Source organism: Pelodiscus sinensis, chromosome 10 (genome assembly GCF_052426305.1).
Source record: "Pelodiscus sinensis isolate ZL-2025 chromosome 10, ASM5242630v1, whole genome shotgun sequence".
Taxonomy (NCBI): Eukaryota; Metazoa; Chordata; order Testudines; family Trionychidae; genus Pelodiscus; species Pelodiscus sinensis.
Genome location: NC_143061.1, coordinates 40,581,281 through 40,601,555, shown reverse-complemented (window position 1 = coordinate 40,601,555; position 20,275 = coordinate 40,581,281).

Sequence of the window (20,275 nt, the reverse complement as noted above, 5' to 3'; positions counted from 1 at the left end):
GACATGATCTTAGGTAGCAATACTGGACTATGGTCTTGCTCTTGAGAGATGCTGATTACCACCCATTTCCACTGGAAATGGAATATGCAACTTGGAGGTGCTGTTGAGAGAACATGTAATTCAAAAATACCTTGGAGGCACAGTTACTACTCACAATGCTCCCTTGATCTGAAGTAGTGAAGACAGGCTTCTGGAACGGTCTTTAAGGCAGTATTCGTGCTTATTCTTTTCCCGATAGGAACTACCTTCCAGCCTGTGAAACATTATTTAAACATTAAAATCAGCTACATAAGAATATTAGATTTAGATCCCCAAAAGTTAAAACTACCTTTTTCAAAGCTCACTAACAGTGTGAATAGTGGGAGAATGACTGCATGGAAGGTTTTGATTTTAACAAAAACTAGTTTGCCCTTACAACAGGCATCTGACCAGAAACAAGCTGGAATCTTGCTTTATGCATGAACTATTGTCACTGCAGTTTAGGGGATAATTTTTGGCTGTTTGAAGTTATTTGGCAATTCTTTAATACCTCTGACATTTCAACAACATGTAATCTGGTCATCAGCAAAGCAATTATCAAATAAGTATGAATAGACTGAAAGAATAAGTGACAGGTTACAACACCTAGAACAAGATGCCACACCTGAATAAACTAATATTACCTGAATAACTATTATCTGTAATCACCAGAATATGCTGAAACTATTGCTTTGTGTGCAAGCTTAAGCCACCTGCCCTGAAAACCAAATTGTAGGTACATGTTCACTGTCTTTTCTTGCATTGGAGAGATTGTGTAATTATTTCAGCTGCGCATTACAGGAAATGAAAACTGAACTTTAAGTTTCAGAGATCATATGTTTGAATAGGCAAGGTAAATTTTTATTTAAGATAGTCACACCTCCTGAGGCGCACTGCACAGACTCCCAAAACATAGAAGCCTACAATTAGAGCTAGGGGAAAAAATAGTGGATGAAGTTTTTAGCCAAAGAATGCAGATTTTGGATGACAAGCATGTGACTGTGCCAGATTATTTATTTAGATTTTTTTATTTAAAAAACTGAAATTTTCAAAACAAGTGTTTTGATTTTCTTACTCAAAGTTACTTAGTTTCAAATTTTACTTCAATTTTATTAAAAAAACCTTAAGACTTCAAAATGAAACACTGTGTCTGTTCCAAAAGTGACATTTTGAGTTAACCAAAAACATAGTTATTCACACAGGTCTACCCACAATGCCACAACTGTCACTTTTCAGAAGAAAACTTCAAATTAAAGTGGTTTTTCCAAAGCCTAATCATGACTATATCTTTGGATATAGTTGGAAGATTTTCAAAATACTGCAAATAGATTTGATAAAGGGCTTTAGGCTCCCTGCCATGTGAAAAAAATGTCTCAGCAGCCTTATTAAAAGCTACGTTCACAACCAACACACAAAGCACCTCTTCACTTTCTCTTAAGGCAAGTTATGAACAGACATGATTCTGTGCATGCTAGATCTGGAGAAAGCACAAGGACCACCTCCACTAACCACTTCCTGTGCCTGCACTAGACGCAGCCATAGTTTAAGGATAAGTCTTCCATCCACCTCCCCATGGCTCCAAGACAGGGCCCTAATTTGGACAACAGAGTTCTCTAAATACACCCTATGTTCCATAAATATGCAAATAGAAAATTTTATTTCATGGTTGTACACTGGCTGCTTTTAAAAGGAAGTTATATACCTACAGTAAAAAGTAATGTCACTACTCTATAAGTAAAAACTACTTCCTAATATTTTTTCATTAGCTAGGACATATGAATACAACCTCTGTTTAATCCACCATCTAAGCCTCAAATGTAGGGCCTGGGATAGTTAAAAGCAGTGCTTATTTTTTTTATAAACAAAAAAGGGTGCTGGTACTAATGGTTTTGTGGAGCAAAAAAAAAAACCATACAAAAACAAAACTCTCACACACACACACACACACGCCTGGGAGGTCAGGGCCAAAATGCAGTCATTGCCCCTTTAATTGCTGCATGTCCCCCGTGGGCTTCCATCCTGTGCATATCATCACAAAAAAAGCCTAATGAGGAATGAGGAGTAACGGTAGTTCGGACTAGGAAGCCTAGTCCGAACTACCTAGTTCGTGCCGCGTGTAGCCGCGCGGCACGGGGTTCGAACGAGCAGGGATTTAAAATTGGCGGCGCCCAGTTTATGCAAATGAAGCCCGGGAAATTCAAATCCCGGGCTTCATTTGCAAGTGCGGTATGCCTACATTACCCTCCTAGTTCGAACTAGGAGGGTAGTGTAGACATACCCTAAGGGTACATCTACACAGCAGCATTATTTCAGAATCACTGATGTTATTCCAAAATAACATAGTCTGCTTCTACACTACAAGCAGTTATTTCCATGACAGGCTGGAGGACTTCTTACTCCGACTCCTGTAACCCTCATTTTAGAGTTGGCAGTTTTTCAAAGGGACATTATTAAGGGCCGAAAAGCAAGCTATTCCGCTGCGTGGGAAAGATAGAAAATATGGCAAAAAACGGCCTTGGCTTAACCACGGAATCTTGCATGATCTAAAAATAAAAAGGAGTTATATAGAAAATGGAAACTAGGACAAATTGCAAAGGATGAATATAGGCAAACTACACAGAAATGCAGGGGCAAGATTAGAAAGGCAAAAGCACAAAATGAGCTCAAACTAGCTACAGGAATAAAGGGAAACAAGAAGACTTTTTATAAATACATTAGGAGCAAGAGGAAGACCAAGAGGGTAGGCCCATTGCTCAGTGAGGAGGGAGAAACAGTAACAGGAAACTTGGAAATGGCAGAGATGCTTAATGACGTCTTTGTTTCGGTCTTCACCGAGAAGTCTAAGGAAGGAATGCCTAACATAGTGAATACTAATAGGAAAGGAGTAGGTTTAGAAGATAAAATTAAAAAAGAACAAGTTAAAAATCACTTAGAAAAGTTAGATGCCTGCAAGTCACCAGGGCTTGATGAAATGCATCCTAGAATAATCAAGGAGCTGATAGAGGAGGTATCTGAGCCTCTAGATATCATCTTTGGAAAATCATGGGAGACAGGAGAGATTCCAGAAGACTGGAAAAGGGCAAATATAGTGCCCATCTATAAAAAGGGAAATAAGAACAACCCAGGAAACTACAGACCAGTTAGTTTAACTTCTGTGCCAGGGAAGATAATGGAGCAAGTAATTAAGGAAATCATCTGCAAACACTTGGAAGGTGGTAAGGTGATAGGGAACAGCCAGCATGGACTCGTAAAGAACAAATCATGACAAACCAATCTGATAGCTTTCTTTGATAGGATAACGAGTCTTGTGGATAAGGGAGAAGTGGTGGACATGGTATACCTAGACTTTAGTAAGGTGTTTGATACGGTCTTGCATGATATTCTTATCAATAAACTAGGTAAATACAAATTAGATGGGGCTACTATAAGGTGGGTGCATAACTGGCAGGGTAACCATACTCAGAGAGTAGTTATTAATGGTTCTCAATCCTGCTGGAAAGGCATAACAAGTGGGGTTTTGAAGGGGTCTGTTTTGGGACCGGCTCTGTTCAATATCTTCAGCAATGATTTAGATATTAGCATAGAAAGTACACTTATTAAGTTTTCAGATGATACCAAGCTGGGAGGGGTTGCGACTGCTTTGGAGGATAGGGTCATAATTCAAAACGATCTGCACAAATTGGTGAAATGGTCTGAGGTAAACAGGATGAAGTTGAATAAAGAAAAATGCAAAGTGCTCCACTAGGAAGGAACAATCAGTTTCACACATACAGAATGGGAAGCGACTGTCTAGGAAGGAATACGGCAGAAAGGGATCTAGGGGTTATAGTGGACCACAAGCTAAATATAAGTCAATAGTGTGATGCTGTTGCAAAAAAAAAGCAAACATGATTCTGGGATGCATTAACAGGTGTGTTGTGAGCAAGACAGGAGAAGCCATTCTTCAGCTCTACTCTGTGCTGGTTAGGCCTCAGTTGGAGTATTGTGTCCAGTTCTGGTAACTGCATTTCAAGAAAGATGTGGAGAAATTGGAGAGAGTCCAAATAAGAGCAACAAGAATTATTAAAGGTCTAGAGAACATGACCTATGAAGGAAGGCTGAAAGAATTGGGTTTGTTTAGTTCAGAAAAGAGAAGATTGAGGGGAGACATGATAGCCGGTTTCAGGTATCTAAAAGGGTGTCATAAGGAGGAGGGAGAAAACTTGTTCATCTTGGCCTCTGAGGATAGAACAAAAAGCAATGGGCTTAAACTGCAGCAAGGGAGGTTTAGGTTGGACATTAGGAAAAAGTTCCTAACTGTCAAGGTGGTTAAACACTGGAATAAAATGCCCAGGGAGGTTGTGGAATTTCCATCTGTGGAGATATTTAAGAGTAGGTTAGATAAATGTCTATCAGGGATGGTCTAGACAGTACTGGGTCCTGCCATGAGGGCAGGGGACTAGACTTGATGACCTCTCAAGGTCCCTTCCAGTCCTAATATTCTATGATTCTATGAGGAGTAAGGAAAGTAGAAGGAAGAATGTTCTTCCTTGGACTTCCTTCTGTGCAGACAGCACCAAAAGCTGAGATAAGTTATTTCAACTTAAGCTACGCAATGGACTTAGCTGGAGTTGCATAGCTTATTTTGGCTTTGGCCCTGCTGTGTTGATATGTTCTAGGTGTTTGCAGGCTCGATATTGTAAGCTCTTTGACCTGGCAGTATGTCTATTTACGTGGCTGTACATTCAAGGTCCCCTCCCAATCGCAGTTACGGCTACAATTATTAATAGTACAAACATCGTTTCAGAGCGCTTACATTGTAAATGCAAAGATTTTCTTTTAAAATAAGATTATTATTTAAATTTGATCTCATCAGGCAAGTTTTAGAAAGAAACATTTTTTTAAAATTAGACCTTAATGATTTTAAGGATTTCCAAATAATATTTTCTTCTGATGATATTTCTGAGTATCAGATGCAGGCAACTGTAATCAAAACTTTCCAGACTTTAGTATGGGAGTGTTTGAATAAAATAACTGACCCTGTAAGGCTAGCATGATTACATCTCCATACAAATTACCTATATTATTAAACAAAACACTATAGATTGCATGTAACATATCAGAAATCTCTGTGTCAGGATATTTTTGTTTGACACAGAACCTTCAGTTTCATTACTTCCATCTCAGCCCAAGTCTGGATGCTAGATGGCACTATTAACTGGGAGAAAGAACAGCAAACCTATTCATTGGTGTTCCAAATTTGCTAAAATGAAGATATCTCTGATACAAATTAACTCCTGACAGTACAGATTGTAATCACATATTTAGACACAAAGGTGAGGACACTTAAAAATATAGAGTACTTCGACTACATTCCTCTGGTGTTCTCCAAATGTTTTTTCTCCCCATTCCCTCCCTTTCCCTGGGAATGCTAGGACCTTTCACAGGAATTGAAGAATTCACTTCCTCTACCAAAGTGGATGGTGCAGCAGCACAACCCAGACTAAGATTGGATGTGGTAGAAGCAGCAATAGACTAAAAAGCTGTGCCAATCTGCAGTTTAGAAAGCCCTGATTGAAGTAAAATGGCTCAAACAGAAGTCATGAAATGGATAACATCATGAAATGGATAACAGATTGTCATGAAATGGATAACATCAGGTTAAGTTTAGCCGAAATGAGAGGTTTTATAAAAAGTTTTCCGAATGCTTAAGCTTACTAAATATGTCATTCTGCTTTTTGTCTAGTTTCAAGAAGTCTCCCTCCTTCCCCACAAATAACATAGCGTGTGCAATTGAAGGGTGTGTCTAGACTACAGGGTTGGGGGTTTTTTCGAAAAAAGTGGCCTTTTTTTGAAAAAACTTCCACTATGTCTAGACTGCTGCCACTTTCTTTTGAAAGTAAATCGAAAGAACGTGGCAGTTTTTTTGACCATGGAAAAAAACGTTTTACAAGGCATAACGTCTTTTTTCAAAAGTCCTCTTTCAATAAAAGGCATTATGTAATGCAAAATGTGTTTTTTCGAAAGAGAACATCCGGACTGCCTAGGTGCTCTCTTTCAAAAAAGCAGCTTGCTTTTTCGAAAGCACTGGTTGTAGTCTAGACGCTCTTTTTCGAAAGCGGCTTTTTCAAAAGTATCTTTTGAAAAAGCCTCTTTTGAAAAAGGCATGTAGTCTAGACATACCCTAACTCACTACAGTATTGTGTTCGTGAATGAGCATTAGAAAGTGAAACTGACTAGACACGGAAGGCAAAGGTAAAAATTAACCAGTCTGTTCTCTGCTCAAGCTAAGAAAAAATTACCAAAACAAGCAGAATGCCAAAACAGTAAAATGGGAGTTAGCTTATTATATACAAGAAGCTGTGCGATTTCCATTTCATAAGCTATGGTGTAATTCCAAGTCAGACTTTTATCCTCATCCACTGCCTGTTTCTCCCACAGCCTCCATCACACCTTCCTCCATGCTGCTTTTACCAAAGAAATGTTATGTCCAAATTTATGTGTAAATCTTTCAAGATCCCTGCCATCTATGATGCCCACATGTACCCAGCCAGCAAATTGAGTACAGGCCAATAATCAGTTGGTGTTGTTGAAATGCATGTTTAAAACCAAAAAGTTATAACTTCATAAGAAGCATGTGGAAAGGTATTCATAATTTGGCTCCAGTCCTGATAAAGCATAACCACGTGTTACCTTACACACATGAATAGTCTCATTGACATCAGTGAGATATCCTACATGCTTGAAGATAAGCACTTGCAGAAGTCTTTGGAAGATTGGGTGTTTTGATTGTATCTTTCCTCTATTTCTGACAAGTTGATTGATATTCAAGAACACTAAACTACTCTAAAGCAGAGACAACCATTGATATCGCCAAAAGCTATTAGAGGATTTAACTGTAAGACTTCTTTGAAATATCATCCTATACCTTCCCCTATATTTATACGCCTTTCACTATGGAGCATCCATAATGACTTGAGGCTGTGAACTATGACAGAAAGAACGTTCATGTCACCTTCAGGTACAACTTGAAAAAAAAAAGTTTGGCCAAAATGTTGTTTTCAGAAACTGTTTGCAGAATGGGTATTTTCACAAACATCAAGATTTCATTTCGTTTTCCCTCTCACTTACTTCCTCTCTCTTTTCCACTGAATGCAATAGAATTAACACCCAAGATCAGTTCCCCTCCATGACCATTGCGTTTTCCATTTTGCCATGCTAAGGTCTCACAAATTGAGGATGTTTCTGAGCATTAGTGTAAAAGGGAAAAGATGAAGGAATAGGGATAACGGGGAATGAACTCTTGCATTCAGTGGACTGACAGAGAAAGGGAAATTCAGTTTTGTTGAAAAACTGGAAATTAAACAATAAGAAGTGGAAGTCCAATCCTAGTGAGATAAATAGAAAGGAACATAAACACTGTCAAATCAAGTGTAAAAATGTAATAAGAAAAGCAAAAAAAGATTTTGAGGAACAGCTAGCCAAAAACACAAAAAGAAATAACAAAATGTTTTTTAAGTACATTAGAAGCAGGAAGCCTGATAAAAAACCTGTGGGTCCCCTAGATGATCAAGCTATAAAAGGAGCAATCAAGGACGATAAAGCCATTGCAGAGAAACTAAATGATTTCTTTGCTTCAGTCTTCATGGGTGAGGACATTGGGGAGATTCCCGAATCTGCACTGTCCTTTGTGGGTGGTGAATCTGAGGAACTGTCCCGGATTGAAGTGTCATTAGAGGAGGTTTTCGAACAAATAGAAAAACTTAATGTTAACAAATCTCTGGGACCGGATGGCATTCATCCAAGGGTTCTAAAAGAACTCAAATGGGAAATTGCTGAGCTGTTATCTGTAGTTTGTAACCTATCCTTTAAATCGGCTTCCGTACCTAATGACTGGAAGGTAGCCAACCTGACACCAATATTTAAAAAGGGCTCTAGAGGCGATCCTGGCAATTACAGACCGGTTAGTCTAACTTCAGTACCGGGCAAATTAGTTGAAACAATAGTAAAGAATAAAATTGTGAAGCATGTAGAAGAACATAATTTGTTGGACAAAAGTCAACATGGTTTCTGTATAGGGAAATCCTGTCTTACTAATCTATTAGAGTTCTTTGAAGGGGTTAACAAGCATGCGGATAAGGGGGATCCAGTAGATATAGTATACTTGGATTTTCAGAAAGCCTTTGACAAGGTCCCTCACCAAAGGCTCTTGTGTAAATTACATGGCCATGGGATAAGAGGAAAGGTCCTTTCTTGGTTTGAGAACTGGTTAAAAGACAGGAAACAAAGGGTAGGAATAAATGGTAAATTTTCAGATTGGAGAGGGGTAACTAGTGGTGTCCCCCAAGGGTCAGTCCTGGGACCAATCCTTTTCAACTTATTCATAAATGATCTGGAGAAAGGGGTAAGCAGTGCGGTAGTAAAGTTTGCAGATGATACAAAACTGTTTAGGATAGTCAAGACAGAAGCAGACTGTGAGGGACTCCAAGATGATCTCACCAAACTCAGTGATCGGGCAGCAAAATGGCAAATGAAATTTAATGTGGATAAGTGTAAAGTAATGCACATTGGGAAAAATAACCCCAACTATACGTACAGTATGATGGGGGCTAATTTGGCTACGACAAATCAGGAAAGGGATCTTGGAGTTATCGTGGACAGTTCTCTGAAAACTTCACGCAGTGTGCAGCGGCGGTCAAAAAGGCAAATAGGATGCTAGGAATTATTAGGAAAGGGATAGAAAATAAGACACAGAATATCTTACTGCCCCTGTATAAAACTATGGTACGCCCACATCTGGAATACTGTGTACAGATGTGGTCTCCTCGCCTCAAAAAGATATTTGGGCCTTGGAAAGGGTTCAGAAAAGGGCAACTAAAATGATTAGGGGTTTGGAACGGGTCCCATATGAGGAGAGGTTAAAGCGACTGGGACTTTTCAGCTTAGAAAAAAGGAGACTGAGGGGGGATATGATAGAGGTCTATAAAATCATCAGTGGAGTGGAGAGGGCCGATAAAGAAAAGTTATTTATTAGTTCCCTAAATAGAAGAACTAGAGGTCACCAAATGAAATTAATGGGTAGCAGGTTTAAAACGAATAAAAGAAAGTTCTCCTTCACACAGCGTGTAGTCAACTTGTGGAACTCCTTGCCAGAGGAGGCTGTGAAGGCTAGGACTATAATAGAGTTTAAAGAGAAGCTAGATAATTTCATGGAGGTTAGGTCCATAAAAGGCTATTAGCCAGGGGATAAAATGGTGTCATTAGCCTCTGTTTGTCAGAGGCTGGAGAGAGATGGCAGGAGACAAATCGCTTGATCATTGTCTTCGGTCCACCCTCTCTGGGGCACCTGGTGCTGGCCACTGTCGGTAGACAGGATACTGGGCTAGAAGGACCTTTGGTCTGACCCAGTATGGCCATTCTTATGTTCTTATGTTATGTTCTAAGAATATCTTTTAAACTCCAGGTTAGACAGTCACCATTTGTTGAAAAAAAAATTAAATCCATCTTCCAAGACATGGAGGTCAGCTCATCACTGCTGTGAACATGCACAAAGCACTACATGGAATGGAGGATCTAAACCTGCAACAAATAGCAACAGGGACCTGGCATGGTAGAGTGACCAGATATTAGGATCTTTGTCATATATAGGCAACTATTATCCCCCCTCCAAAAAAGTCCCAGTTTTTCATGGTTGCCATCTGATTACCCTTTGGCCTGGCCACAGACATTGGAAATGTAGTCTAATGCTTTAGCTGCTTAGAACATAGGCACTCAGAAGCTCAGACCCCTGTGTGACACCAAGCAACTGCCATGTGTTCATTCATATTCTGTGTTATCAGGGTATTTAAATTCTTGTATTCACATGGAATGTCTGGTATAAACCCAGGCTGCTGTCACTGAATCTTTTTTATGGTACAGTCTACAAGATCCAATTGTGTAAATAAAAAGAGGAAGTGAAGGAGAAAGCAGCAGCACAAAGAGAGCTCTAATGCGAGGACATTTGACAAGAGTAACCTTGTAAATAGTTGTCTTAAGAACTGGGTTGAATTCCCTGTATGAACCATCTAACCACTGAGTCACTTTGCTGCCAGCCACTAAAACCCTCAGAGGTACCCCAATGGATGACCGATTTTGATTCATTGTACAATGGTAAGCCAAGAGCATGCTTCACATTGGACTTAGGTTGTTAAATAGAATCTGTCCTTTTGTAATGAAGATGCCATTGCTATATGGATGTTTTCAGCATCTAATACGTACAAGGAGCTACGTTTCCCCCTCCATGGGCACAGGGGATACAAATCACTAGCACAACTGCAGCTGCTGAGAAGCATAGGGAAAAATAGCTGTTTCTACCCAAGGGATCCCACTATAACATTAAGCAGGGGTTCCATCATATAATCAGGTTATTCACTGCACTACCAAGGTAAGTCTGTTTCCACCACTGGCTGTTTAATTTTTACCAGCCAGTTCTAAGATGCACGCTAGAAGAACTGATGCAGGCAGCTTGCAGCATTTGAAATGCCTGTCCCCTCTCCTCCTCCTCATTCTTTTCCATTGCTAGGACACACCGCTTGGGTTCTACCCGCCAAAAGAACAAAGTCATATAGAGATTCCATTTACATGACAATAAATAATTTGTCTCCAGCTGGATCTGTGACAATATAGCAATAAAAAAACCCGAACATGATGTTTTATCAAAAATATTTCACATAAAATCTGAATATTAGGAGGTGACCTTTGTTTGTCACGGATACCAAATAGAAATGGCTATGAACTTAGTTTCTTCCAGATAAATATCCAGACCATCCTGCACTGCTTCTTGACCAGACAGATTAGTCATTAGCTGCAGCAATTCACCAGAGTCAACAGGACAGCATCATCAATATAGTCACGGGATCTTGGAGCAGAATGGTGTTCAGACCAATGCCACTGAACCCTTGTCTTCATCCATCAATCAGTGCCAATTATGCGCAGGAGGTTTGCTTAATTTTAATATAATGTCCCAATCCTATTCCTGTTGAAGCCACTTGAACTTTTGTCAAACACTTAAGTGGAAACTGCAAGGCTATGTGTAGATAGCAGTGCTATTTCGGTATACTAGAAGAATTATATATTGTATACTGTGTTCTATTCCGCTTCATTAAATGCATCTGTTGTTTTGAAATAGATTTCAAAACAACAGGCGTACTATACTGACATCCTTGCAACCCTCGTTCTGCACTATTCCAACAAGTCCCTTATTTCAAAATTAGATCGAAATAAGATACACAATTTGAGCTATGCAAATTGCATATCTTATATCAACCTATGGGTGCAGTGTAGATGCACCGCAACTGACCCATTGACCATGATAATTGGCCAAATTCACTCCAGTGAAACTCCACTGACATCATCAATAACATTGAGCAATGACTGTATTTGGACCAATGATTTGTTTTTAAAATGCATATGCATCCGATCCATGATATTCAAAAACAGACATTTGTGTTTCATGCCTGGCTCCTGTTCACATGCACGAGCAGGGGTTTTCCTGCAAACAGTTATGTGTACATTTGTAAGTGGGTAAGCTCTTGGAGGTGTAGGCCATCTTTGCATAAGTTGCATGTGTACTGCCTAGCACAAAGGGGCTTGCCCCCTGCCTAGCCTAGATTGGTAAATAATTTTTTGCCACTAATCTAATCTCACGTAGGTCTGAAACCCTCATGTTCTGTAGTTTACATTATATAAATAACTAGTAACAGTTCCTGTCCAGTCCTTAACCATTCACACAAACTGCATTTAGAATTATACACTTGTGTCGCTGTTTACCATCTCAAGATTAACCTAAGAGAACTAGAGCACAAAAGGAGCTAGAGAGTATGTTTCTGCCTGACTTCTGACAGTGTCCCAACATGGCTGCAGCTGGACTATTCTCAGCTGTGTTCTATTCCCACAGTTATCATGAATAAATTCATGTTAGCATCTGCTTTTAGGCATGGAAACTAACTAATTGTTATGATCTAAAGTGTCACAAATTTTAGAGGTTGTTTTAATAACCAAAAACATATTAGTCTTCAGACTTAAAAACATCAAATTTTAGAAGTCTGGTGTTGATATAGACATTTTGAGCCACACAAACACACATGCACACCCTTGAAATATTACTTCAATACCCACACACACAACTAAATTCCCTTCTTATGTCTATTGCCAGACATCTAAACAGGCTCTAGTTTTCAGACTGTGTCCCTTAGACTTGTTGCTTTCAAGTGAAAGGATACTGTCTGTTCTGGCCAAATTATTGAATTCCACTGGAATACAAGCAAAAGCAACTCCAGGATTTTGTTTAATCCAATTAGTTGGATGCAACTTGTACATCTGATTCATATTAAGTGTCTTTGAGTCATCCCCACAAAACCGGTTGAAACTAAATGGTTGTGACATTTGACCTAGATAGTGAAGGTGTAGGGTTAAATTTGCACGTTTTTGTTATTCTCTCCTCTTCATGAGATGATGTGCCTTGTTAAAACACCACAATAAAGGTCTGATCCTCCACTTTACAGTGAGGCTGGATTTCAGCCCAAGAGAGAGGACTGAAAGATAAGGCCCAAGATATCAATGTGCTGTTTACACTCTGAACTTGCCTGTCAGCTGCTGGTGATGATTTCACAGTCTGATCTTTCACATTTTCACCTGCGCTTCAGTGATGCAGAGTAAATCGGTAATGGGACATGCATTGCTTAGCTTGTGGCATGTAGCCATGCACCATTGTGTTTGGTGAGTTACAGGCACTCTGGGGCCTACAATCCCAAAATGCTGTAGTGAGAGAAAGTTGAAGAAACTTCAACCCCTTGCAGGACTGAACCAATGGAAAGGAGTTGCAAGTTGCTTTATCATGAAACACACTGCAGCCTCTTTTAGAAGATGTTGAGCTTTAAGAAAAACATAATTTAATTGTTCTTGGCTATTATTTTTGATCAGCCAGGTACTTTCATATTACATGGGATGCAACTGTGTTACTAGCTAAACAGTTGTAGCTGCCACAGCTTTAGTTACCATAACAATTGGGGAGCGGAAGGTAGAAATTGCTGCTTTCATATTTCTGACATACATCATTGTAATAGACCAAATGCAGCTCTTTCCCCCCAAGTCTATTCCTAACAGGTTTTTTTGAGTATTATAGGCTTATCGAATACCTGTTGGCAATAAGAAGAATCAGTTCCTGTCTTTTTCCTTGGGCTAGCGCCATACTGGTATTGGGTTTTTTATATGAGTATTTTGTGGAGGAGGGTTCATGACTATGCATGGTTTTATTTTGCTAGTATGCTATTTCTTTGGAATGAGCAGTATGATGGAATGAGCACAGGTTTGGAAGTCAGGAGGACCTAAGTTTTAATCTTAGTTTCTAATACAGATTCACTTGTCACTTCACCTTTTTGTCCCATTTTCTCCATCTGTAAGGTACAGTAATACCGACTCACCTACCATACAAGGGTGTTCAATTAATGTCAGTCCAGTGGTTTAAACATGTGAGCACTAAGTACTACAGATTTACTTTCTAGAGTCTGGACTTCTATTGTCCAGCAGCATCTGAGGTCTGGAAGCCCCGTGGGTGCTCCTGGGCTGCAGCACTCATGGGGAAAGCTGCCCCAGCTCAACAACTCGCACCCTGTCCCCATTTGACAGGTAACTTCTTTTGCTGTTATAGACACACACCCCAGATTCTGTAATTCCCACCCCAACTCATCTGATGAAGTGGGTTTTACCCACAAAATCTCATGACCTAATAAATGTATTAGTCTTTAAGGTGCCACAGCAGTTTACGTATCTGGGGAGAATTTAATGGGAGAAAGAAATAGGGTGACCATATTTCCCAAAGAGAAAACATGACACACCCAGCCACTCATCTGAGGGCCTCCACCATGCTGTTGCTGGAACCCCGTTGCCCTTCTCCAGCATAGCCTCCATGTTAGCTTGGTTTGTCACCTGAAATATGTGGCTGAGGGGTAAGACAAACCACTATAGCTGGAGCCTGACTGCCTAAAAAGAAGCAGGGCTGAAAGCTGAGCACAGCATAGCTGTCACCAGGACCCTGCGGGGATGGGAGTGCATGCTGGGATGCTGCTCCCTCCAAACTGCTCTGCACTTCACCCCTCTTTTTAAACAAAAGTGAGCATTTGTCCTGATCAAGTCAGGAAGAGCAAAATAGGACAAATGTTTCTTTTAGGAAAAAGGCAGAATGGCCAAGAAAGGGCTTTAGAAAAAGCAGCTCACAAGAATCTTTTATAATGAAAAGTTTCAGTCAGTCAATCTAGACACAGGAGTTTCTATCAGCTCATTTTATAGCAGTGCCCAGCAGCCAAAAAGCCTTCAGAATGCTTTACTAATCAATCCTGCTTTCCTTACTTACACAGCATTAAATGGGACAGTGTGAGGAATAAGGTATTCAGCATGAGTAGGGGGGAACTGGAGCTGTCAGACTCATTCAGTGGCAGGGACCAACTTTCATTTTTTTATTGTGATCTATTGGACAAGGTAAAAAAATTAAAGCTATAAGCACTCCTCCACACACAGCAGATTTCCCATACAGGAGATGAGGGGTAAAATATGCTAATTAAACATACAATTATTACTTAATATGTTCTGATCTTTATTCTGTCATTGAGTATCACCCTATGGAAAAGAAATGCTCCCTTCGGAAAGGTGTAGTGAATGTATTCTAACTATGCAATTGTCTAAATGGCCACTAGGAGCCAGGATTTCCATTATAAAGCTCATGTAACTAGAGCTGCATGAATAATGTGTGGGGTTTTTTTTGTTTGTTTTTTGTTTTGGTTCATTAGCAATTCTTAAAAACAAAAGAAAAAAACCCAAACAATTTTTATTTCAGGTTGAATCCAAAACTCCCCTCCCCCTCTTCCCCCCCAAAAAATTTTTTTGGCATCTCAAAAAAGTCAGTGTCACTTTTGATCTGAAAGTTTGTTTTAATCTTGATCAACATTTCTGAAAAAAAATCTTTGAAATGACTTTTCACTTAATTGTATTTAAAATTGAAAAAATTCCATGTCATTTTTTAAAAAGGCACAATATTTTGGGTGTTTTGGAATTTTGGTTTTCTACTAAACCAATTAAGCAAAAATTTATGAAATGCTTCAGTGCTGCTGAAATTGTATTTGTCATACAAAAAAAATAAGCGTTTTGAGAAAAAATATTTACCTATCTCTACAGCTTCTGCAACACAAAGTTCCCAGAAACATTTAAGGAGAATGGTTTATAGAGTTGCCACTTACCAAGTCATTGCATGCAGCACCGCCAAGTTTGAGATGCTCCCAAGTACTAAACTAGCCCAAACCTGATTCCTTTGTGACTGATGGGGTCATGTTGCAAACTTGCACATAGGTTATCTGGATAGTACTGCTATTTGGCAGTTAAGAATAGTTCAAGCAAAGTTGAGCTCCCCTGCCAAGACAGTCAGTCCCCTTCTCTTACACCTGCAAGGCTCAAGATTTTGGGGTTAACTTTCTTCACCTGCCCCAAAGTCCATGTTGCTTTACCTGGGAGTCAGAGGGGATATCTAGATTTTCTGGAGAGAAGGGTAGGCAAAATGGAGGTTCTCTTTTAAGCAGGAGAAAGGGAAATGTGGGTGTTAGCTACCATAATTCATAGTGTATATTTTGGGATTTCTCTGGTTACCTTGCTTTATGGGACATCTGAGAAGGTATTTTTACTATTACTTTAAATCTCTAACAGGAAACCAGTCAGGAAGTGAGAAAGGTTCTAGGCAGAAACTGCACAGGATGAGACAGAGCAACCTTAGGGATAGTACTACTTTCTTTATTCTGATATCAGTTGTTGCCTGGTGTTGAATCAAGTGACTCTCTCTGTGATCCTTTACCATTGTCATAAGTTACTTCATACAAATGATCTCTATCCTAACCTTTGTTGTGACTCAGAAAACAAAGCTGATAAATTATTCAATGAACTGTTTAATTAGAAACTCAGAGGCTACGTCTACACTGGCATGAATTTCCGAAAATGCTTTTAACAGAAAAGTTTTCTGTTAAAAGCATTTTCGGAAAAGCACGTCAAGATTGGCAGGATGCTTTTCCGCAAAAGCACTTTTTGTGGAAAAGCGTCCGTGGCCAATCTAGACGCGGTTTTCTGCAAAAAAGCCCTGATCGCCATTTTCACGAGCGGGGCTTTTTTGCGGAAAACAATACTATGCTGTCTACACTAGCCCTTTCACGCAAAAGTCTTTCGGAAAAAGACTTTTGCCCGAACGGGAGCAGCATAGTATTTCCAGAAAAGCACTGATGATTTTACAGGAGATCATCAGTGCTTTTCTGGAACTTCAAGCGGCCAGTGTAGACAGCTGGCAAGTTTTGCCAGTCTAGACACAGCCAGATTGTTTTCCTGCTTGCTAACAAACTGCACTCCATTCTCTGTTCTCTTACAGATGAGCAGAGTTGTTAGTAAGACTCTAAGTGGACTCTGCATTTAGTTTGTCTGAAACCACAAACTCTACTTTGTACCCTATCCCTTCTCTTCTTATCAAATGCACTCAGCATAAGATGAAAATTTCTCAGCATAGGTTTTAACCAACTATTCCAATATCAGACAGTGCCCATTTATGCTTTTGAAAAAAATCTCTCTTCTTAATCACTCCTAAGACAAGACTCCCATAGATTTCCATAGGCAATCCAATTGCAATGTAATTCAACTGCAATGTAAAACAGACAATATTACTATTATAAAGAAAAGATCTGGTCAAAATGTTCCTGTTTTTTCACATGGGGTTTGTATCATTGACGGAAACTGGTGCTTTTATGTGAATGTATTCTACGAGAGCTGGAAGGAATGTCATTATCTATTGGGAACTTACTTGGCAAAGGCTATGACAATGGGAGTTACATGAAAGGTAGACACAATGGTGTATAAAAAAGAATAATAGAAATGAACCTTAAAGTGGTGCGGTTCTTTGCAACATATATTTCCTGAATTTGGTTGTCAATGATACTGCCAGATGTTGTTTAGTGGCAAATAGTTTCTTTGACCCAGTGCAACACATACGTTTTTTCAAGTTCAGCACACTATTGGAAAGTTCTTCATGCCCATTCTCTAGCTCTGAAACCATTGACTCAAACAAGATGGGAGAGTCAAACTGATGCCTTGAAGCCTCTTCAATATGAGCTTGGAAATATTTATGATGCACTTATTGACATGTCTGATGCTATTATTACCTTTACAAGATCATCTGGCAATACGGTGTGTGCAGATGTTCTGGTAAATGGCCTTTGCAAGTTCAAATTTGTAGTTTCACTCATTTTGTAGCATGATATCTTGTTTGGGATTAACCTTACCAGTAAGAAAGTTCAGGCACAAGACTTCAACATACTTTCCACTATACAGCAGCTGCACAGACCTGGAAGTTTAACCAGAATGGGTAGGAATGGTATCCCTATCTTCTGTTTGTCCGGGGCTGGAAATTGATGACAGGAGATGGATCACTTGATGATTACCTGTTCTGTTCACTCCCTTTTAGGCATCTGGCATTGGCCACTGTCAGCAGACAGGATAGTGGGCTAGATGAACCTTGGGTCTGACCCAGTATGTCCGTTCTTAATTTTCTGGAGGAAAGCAGAAGTGATGAAATATTTGAAAAGATATTAGTCGGTATTAGTAGAATTTGACCTACTGATAGACATCAAACCAGAACCAGCATGTTTTTGGAGAAGGAAGTAACAGTTCATGTACGAGGCAAAAAAATGAATCAGATTAGGATCCAAAACAAAAATTCAAGGTAAACGTCTACTTTTCAATCCTAGATACTGCAAACCTATCAGTTAAGAGATGATTTGAGCAGATCCAGTAGTTGATTCAATATTTGGTTTCCACAATGATGTGCACAGTTTGCAAAATAAGACTTCAGAAGAGATATCAGAACACTGCATGAAGCTAGAGTCGGCATTACAGCATGGAAATTCGAAAGATATTGATACAGTGGATTTGTGCAGTGAACTGAAAGCTATTTCATGACAACTTCCAAGACCTCAAGAAGTATTGAAGCTTATTTCTGAACACAGAAAGCTTTCCCAACATCTTTATTGCTCTTTGAATTCTCTTGACTTCCAGTTTCTGTTGCTAGGGGGGAGGAGCAACTCTGTTGCTTTTCAGAGTTAAAATGGATAAAGACATAATTTTGTTCTTCCATGATGAAAAAGAGACTTGTTGGACTAGCCATCAACTTCATAGAACATGAAATAGCTTCAGAATGTTGTCTCAAATAACTCAGTTACCCAAGGGCAGTAATGAACTCTGTATATTCTCACAGGGGTTTTCAAACTTCATGGCACTGTGACCTCCTTATGATAACAAAAGTTATTACACAACTTCAAGAAAGGGGACTGAAGCCTGTGCCCACCTGAGAGGCCTGTTGCTCAGGTGGAGTGGGTGTGTGTGTGGTGGGGCAAAGTCAAATCCCAGTGAAGCCAAAGCTAAGCCCAAGGGCTTCCTCCCCAGTCAGGTGGTCTGTAACTTGAGCCCCATCAGCCAGAACTGAAGACCTCAAGCTTCAGCACCAGGCCCCAAAAGGTCCAACACCCATTAAAATGGGATCCCTGTTAAAACAGGATCGTGACCCACTTTGGGGTCCCAACCCGCAGTTTAAGAACCACTGGACTATCAGAGGATTGTAAGTCACATTCATTTCACATATCCATCAAGTTGATCACACATTACTCTGCCTTGATACTTCATCCATTTTCCAATGTATAATCAGTCATATCTCCATTGAACTTGACCTTGACTTTAGAGTTGGCATTGGCAACCAGTGTCTTTGTGGCTTCCAGTCAGTTCACTCACGCTTTTGCAGAGAATTGTTTTCTGGCTTACAAATACAGGACATGGAACCTTCAAATTCAGCATTTTTCTGCTATATATTTGAGAGAGTTTGTCTGATTGTTCAAGAACTTCTCCTCAATGGTAAGAGCAAGGACCACCAAATTCGGTATGCAGCTTCCTCTCAAAGGTTTGGTTGTGCTGGGATAAGAGATGTGCCTGGAATGGAGATTGTATCTCATAAAACCATACAGGAAAGAGAAAAATCACCAAATAGGAGAAAGGAGCTGGCGAGGAGCACGCACCTCTTCCCAGTCCTGTACTGCCCCAGCCTTGAACCTCTCACTCCCCAGGTACCCTCCAGTGAAGGCAGGGGGGCTGAAGCCTTCTGCCAGATTCATACAGGGACATTGCTGGCTGTTCCTCTTCATCAGGGAGTGAGGTGAAAATGCACAGTTTGCTGCATTCCTCACTCTGGCTGGGAAGCGCAAGGGGCAGATGCACTTTGCACTCACTCCCTGACAGGGACATGAAGGGGAAAAGCAAGCATCCCTGGTATAAATCTTCCTCACACACAGTCTTCCCTGGAGTTTCTCCTCACCCCTCACCCCGACTCCTGCATTCCCAGGCCCCCTTTCCCTGAGCCCTTCCTTAATGAGCCACTCAATGCCAAGTAAATGTGCTAGTACTAAATAAACAGCACCAAATTCTGCACTTGGGAGCTTGCCTAGCTTGAAGTCTGTGGGAGTCATATGCAACCAACTACACGTTACTTTAAAAGTATTTACTTTGATCTTTGTTGAAATCAAAACAAAAAACTATTTTAATACATCACATACCTCTGCAGTTGAGTGTAAACTGTATGATAAAATAAACTCTAGTCAAGTGGATGTTATTAGGACATCACTAATGAGATCATCTGTGGTGATTTCAGTTCAATTATTCCTCTTCTAGTCCTGTGCAACCAAGCCCTAGGGAGATTTCAGGTTCCTGGTGGCAGGTGTCAAACTCTTGACTATTCAATGGGATTTTAATAGAGTTTGATTGATTTACTTCATACGTTTTTTTTCCTTCTTAGTTTTCTGTGGAAAGTATTCTAGGAGGTTTGCTATTTTCAATGTTTTAAAGGAAATCCTAATTTTTTTTACGAGAGTTCTTTTTGCCTCCTAGGCAATTAGAAAAATTGTATTGTTTATTATTCAGTTGGTGTTGTTTTTCATAAATATTTCCAGTTTCCTGTCACATACTAACAGTCAAGACTAGCCCCCAAGATCAAATGTTCCAGACAATGTTGCACAGAGTTCTGGCATGAAATGGCTCACAGTGCCTCCCCCCCCCCCCCCTTTTTAGTATAGAACACAGGAAGCAACAAAACACTAGAATCTATCAGTCTCTTTTCCCCAAAAGAGAGTGCACATTATGTTAAAGGAATACTTTATTCTGCATTGACTCATAGCTATTG